The sequence below is a fragment of the Oreochromis niloticus genome, linkage group LG2, assembly GCF_001858045.2.
Source record: "Oreochromis niloticus isolate F11D_XX linkage group LG2, O_niloticus_UMD_NMBU, whole genome shotgun sequence".
Classification (NCBI taxonomy): Eukaryota; Metazoa; Chordata; class Actinopteri; order Cichliformes; family Cichlidae; genus Oreochromis; species Oreochromis niloticus.
Genome location: NC_031966.2, coordinates 30,507,566 through 30,513,424, shown reverse-complemented (window position 1 = coordinate 30,513,424; position 5,859 = coordinate 30,507,566). Strand labels below are relative to the sequence as shown.

The 5,859-nt window shown below is 41.3% G+C and overlaps 1 long non-coding RNA gene across 1 annotated transcript in view; it reads left to right on the top strand.

The window, feature by feature from the left end:
• Positions 1-4,490, top strand: part of LOC102076836 (uncharacterized) — a 33,638-nt gene extending 29,148 nt beyond the window's left edge. Inside the window, exon 4 of the long non-coding RNA XR_269059.4 lies at positions 3,816-4,490. This is a non-coding gene — a long non-coding RNA (uncharacterized LOC102076836). The remainder of the gene's footprint in view (positions 1-3,815) is intronic.
• Positions 4,491-5,859: the final 1,369 nt, after the last annotated feature.

Genomic DNA, 5,859 nt, shown 5'->3' with positions numbered 1-5,859 from the left:
GAGAGCCCACACCAGGGCTGACATTAAATTATTTCAGGAGGTAATTAGTCTTCTGTTTTTCACCAAGACACCAAATGGTCTTGATCTCATGCACACATCCGTGTTGTCTGTTTTAGATAGACTCGTACCGATAAAGAGGAAGAAATTAAACAAGCGAAACGAGCGGACGATCAGCTTTTCAGAAAAGAGCGAACTTGGCTTACATTGTACAAATATTGTAGGACAAGTAAGAGCCCTTTTTACATGTAGATAGGATACAGTGAACAGCGAGAAGGTGTTAATTTTAACAAAAATGTCACTGCATATGAAATGCTAACAGGGCCACAGCTATTATACAGAATGAAAGAATCTCATCACCCATCCACTTTTCACTGCAGTTAAATTCTCAGTTTCTAATTTTGTTAATGACACTAAATTAAAGACTGCACTGGCTGACTTGATGGCAACAGACGTTATTAACTTCAGTTATTCAATCAGTAGACCTTGAGAGAGAGGTGCTAAAGATATGATCACAACTCAACCAAGGTGTCAGGCTGTCTTTATCTCTATTTTTCCTTTGTCGTACGAGTGCTCCGTCCCAAACCGGGGAGGACTTTATTTATACCCTGCATCAAAAGTTAAAATTAACGTTGGCTCCCTATCAAGGAAAATATGATTTGCCTGTCACGTTATCACTATCGTTGCCTTTATGGACTATATTATGCAAAGTCATGCAAATTAGCTCGGCAGCCATCAGAGAAAACAACCCTTAATTTTGTCCTTCTGCTTTTCTTGTGTTTAGCGTGTAATGTGGTTATGTGTGCTGCCAGCAAATGAAAAGTCACTTTCATGGCATATTACTTTCTCATGTTGCTTGTTGATCAAGTGGCGCATCTATAACCACTTTTTCATCCTAAAACAAATAGAAAGTGTCCCCCCCCCCTTCTTTATTTTTCCTCTAAATAAACTTTCCGTCCTGTTGGATTCGTCACAAGAAACCGTGACGGCTTTGCAAGAACACCTCTACATGAACCATAAACGGTCTCTTTTTTAAAATCTGTTTGTAAATGAGGCCGCTGAAGTGAACACATCTTTAAAATAAATAGTCCCGTCTCTCCTTCTCATGTCCGCTGATAAAAACTAACAGCGTTACATAGTAGTTTACAGTTACTTAGTTGAGCCTGTGGCTCTGTTCTCTCATTCAGTGGGTCATTTGAGGGGTAAAGAGTAATTTACCATGAAAATCCAATTGGTTTAATCTAATTTGCTTTGATATAATTCACAATAGGCTTACAGCCACAAAGCGTTTACCTAGCTGAAACAGTGGAATTGTCCCTGGGGTACAATTATAGTCCAACTACAGGTACTTGGCTCATAGAACATTAAATAACCAGCATCTCCTGCCACTGGATTTACAATGAAATGAAGATCAAAAAAGAAGAGAGAGCACAGATGAATGAAGATTTGTTTCATTTTGCTGAATCCATCCTAGCAAAGGACTAGCCTGTAACCCAGACGCCTGACCGATTCACAAATAAAAATTTTCGTCATGTATTGCGATTATATCGTCTGTTATTTCACCAGTTTTAAATTCAAGATATTACTTAACGACGTGTAGATGCAAAAAAAAAACATTTAAGAGCTGTAATTACTTTTTTTTATAAAAAAATATATATATTCAGAGGAGCACATCAACTTTGTGAAAGCTCTGGACCGAGAGCCAAAATTTTCAATCACCCCTACTGCTCCAATAATTGCAGAGGACACGCTGATTAATCTGTCGCAATCCTGCTGGAGCCAGCAGGAAGACGGCACAAATTCTGATGCTAAAGTGTTTCCACATGACACAGCATATGGAGCTTCGGTAATTCTTGACCAGAGGTGGTGATGCACTGCCGGCAAAGAAGTACATGGGGATAAATTAATAGGAATACAGTATTATCAATAGTTGCGTAGAGACCTGCGGCAACTGTGGAGAATCAGCTCCTCTCATCTCTGTCGTGAACAGTTTGTTCTGTCATAATAAACAGAGCATGACATTCGCTTCATTCAGGGAAGGAGATTCTGAGCTCCCTCCAGAGAAAAACAAAAACCCTCATTGATGTCTATCACCTTGTATCATTATTTAACGCCATAAATATTTCATCAAAAGCAGGCGGTGTGGATCTTTTTGTTTTTCAGCAAGCTCCTGTGTGGGGGGGCCAGTGCAGTGGATCAGATGCTTCCCCTGCATCTCCCTCGCCTTCTTACTTTGTTCCTAAAGTAACCAAAATATCGCCGTCCCTGTGATATACTCATTGCTAATCCTCGCTGTCACTCCCGCTGCCACAGACAAAAAGACAGTGGCACCTCAGCCTATATCACGAAGCTAAATATTACCATCTTGTAAACCTTCCCCTTCACTTTTGCTGGCATCCTCCTGTCATAAATCACTCCTGGCATTCTTCCCCAACCTGCCTTAACTATCTTCTTCACCAGTCTTCTTTTGGCAAAAAAAAAAAAAATGCTTTAGAGAGTCTTTCAGAGTTTTGTAATTACTGGGCAAGAAAAAAACCCAGCTATGTCATAAATTACATATTTAACTGACAGCTATATACGGAACAAGCATGTCGTTCTTTATTTAGCTGATTTGCGATGCCATATTTCAGCTGTGCTACAAAACAGCATCACCTTATGGGTGTGGGTGGAGGGAGAAAAAAAAGAAACCTTATTCTTTCTGGCACAAAAATAAAGTGTTACTTTGGCTCCTCCTCGATAATGCAGTGCTTTGTGACTCCAGGTGGAATTGAACCAGGGCAGGAGACATGCCGGGACCATGTGACCTGCATGTAAAGTCTATCCTCTCTTGCTTCCCGGGAGCGTGTCGTGCAAGGGGTCTGTTCCCCGCGGTTTAAGGGCTGTCCATGTGACACATGATGCCAAGTGGTCACACGTCAAGCTGATTGCACATCGGATGCGTGAAAAACTGCAGGAAGAGTGAGAAAATGGCAAAGGTGTGTCGCGCTCTCCCCTGCAGCCCTGACACCAGCACTTTGGGCTTGTCCTTCTGCTGAACCAAACCATTTCAGACAAATTGGCGGGGGGATATCGATTGTACATTCCGGATGCTTTGGTATCCTGTCGTCAACAGAGTCCAGACAGAGGGATTTAGAGAGGCCTGAGTTTGAAATGTGTTTGCATTGTAACTCGCAGCAAGCCTCCTGCTTTACTATCCTTGACTTATTTTATTTCACAGGTCTGTAAGCCACTTCACAGTTAGACTAACTTCTCTCTGAAGCCATTCAGCGTGGCTGACCTGCACCTGTCGGAGGAACAGTTTTATTTTTTACATTTTTTTCTGTTTTGTCAGCTCACATATATGCACACCCCATGGTTTATCATTTCTCAATGTCATTTTTAATGAATTTTAAACCACATCAAGTCATATCCGTCTCAAATCGTAAACCTCCATAATAGGTTGGAATAGATGTTCATGGTAGTAGGGGTTTGCTTGTTACCATCTCTGTAATTGTAATATATTGGACAATACATCTGAATTATGTGTTCCAACTCCTGCCAAGAAAAAGATGGCTATTTTTGTGTCCTTTTGTGGAGCACAGTATATATTCAGTTATATTCCAAAAAAGCCTAAGAATGTTCCTTTTAACTGCTCTCTTATTCAAATTTGATCACTGATGAATTGCTATATTGACGTATTTATTTAATATAATAGGCTATTTTGAAGGTGAATTCAAAAGCAACTACAGGAGAAGCAAGATTACAATGAATAACAACTCTATTATGTCCCTTGTCTTCTATCTCCCGTTTCCCTTCCTCTCTCTAATCTCATTTCTCAGGGGACCGGAGCAAGGAGGAAGGAAGTTTTCCCGTGGTATCACACAAGAGACTACTCTTCCACAGGAGGAAAAATGAAGCGAATAAATAAAGAGAAAATCGAATTCCTTCAGCCGTTGCAGGAGTGCCAGCCAATGAATCAGCAGAATAAATTCTCTCCAGAGATAAACAAACATGATATTTCAGCCGGGAGCCATAGGACGGAAGGGCCTCTGTCGCTCTCGTAAAGTTCAGAGCGCTTCGGACCGTAAAAGAAGCCGCCTTCTCAATCAGGGAAGCCTCTGGCACGAAGGCCTTTTACAACTAAAGCTGTGTGATGAAAACCCACGGAAAAGCTCACACGCATGCCCTTGACAAGGACTTTAACGCCGCAGATATACGGCCTCATATGGAAAACCATTAAAGTGGGATTCTGAAGCACAAGTGTCTCCCAACACACTGTCAACACACTAAGTGCTTGTAGTCTTGATTTACACATCTGCGAGCTGCACCGTGTCCTGCGTGCTGTAATAATAAAAACATGCAGCTGTATCCTGATAGAAAACATGCCTTCAACTACGAAGCTTTTACTGGCTTGATTTCCAGTTTTCTTTCATTCGTATTTGCAAACACCCAGCGGTGATTTTAGTGTCTACGCTTCGGTGATGGAACCCGCACGTCACTGTGAATAGCGAGACGTTTGTGGTTTTTCTGTTGTCTCGCGGTAATGATAACAAGACAGTGTCAACATTTATGCTGTTGACTTTAAAGGTCAACGTCTTGTGCGTGTTCACTTGGCTTTTTCGCACCTTGGGGCAAAAAAAAAAAAAAAGAGAGCCACTCATGTGAAGTGAGACTTGAAAAGGAGGCTGGAGGCTGTGTAGAGTGAGCATTTAAGGACTATATATGGGGGGGGAAACAAACATGTCAGTTTACGTGTATCGCTAATTTAAAAGGGATTATCTCAAAGGGTATTTCTGTTTGGAATGTTCCTCAGCATCTACACTACACTCAACAGCTAGACTGACAATTTTGTGAATTTAGCAAAAGAGAGCTGTATCAGATTTCTTGGCTGTCGATTTGTCTCTGCCTAATTTATTGGATTGTTTCCAAACAGACACCGAAACTCTTGCCTTGACAGGTTAAATGGCTCCCGCAACTTAGAGACACATTACTTTGGCACGGAGAGGGTATGTTGGGAAAGCATGGCAAACTGCAAAGCTGCTCCTTTCGTCAAGGAAACAACACATAATTGGTCTTGGCACTTGAACTGTTAGCACTGTATAACACTTGTATGAGGATGTCAGCTATCTTTGTAGATAAATGGATTCCTGTGGAAATAAAAAGGGCACACAGCACACGTTTTGCTTTCTTTCTGTGTGATTACTATCATGACATTTTTAAGCATGTATTTTAGCAGGAAAAATGGGCATTTAAGCACGTTCTGGGTTATTAAACATATCACTCCCTGGACTGTTGATTGTTTTTTCCTCTGCATTTCCCAACCCACGTTGTCCACCCAACGCCTATGGGGCTATCATACCCAACTTATTGGATGTAGAAAGCAATACAGACATAACAATGAATATTCACTGAGCAGAGACGACTTTATCTCAAATACAAGTAATATGGGCCGGCAATTGTGGTTAATATCTGCCACTTAACTCTGCTGGATTGCATTTATCAACTGTATTTCTAGCCTTCCTGGGCTGACACATTTCAGAGTGGCCCTTTTGTTGCCACTGTCTGCAACCCAGACTGATGAGGACAGTTTTAATAGCAATTCTCTCTCATATACAGAGATGCAGTCATGACGGAGAGACACGCAAAAGCGCCACAGTGTTGAGATGGTGTAGCCGATTCTGTGATTTAGACAGAAAGGGCACTGGCTTCTTAAATCTTTTTCACAATGACAGCAACCAACACCCTGACCACAGTGATATCCCAGATTGAATCTATCCAGTGTGAAGAGCTTTTTTTTCCTCCTTTCTCCACCTTGTCGAAATTGTAAACATCTCTTTTTTGTTGTGATTGTAGTCCACCATGATTTCTTTCTCTTATACCCTA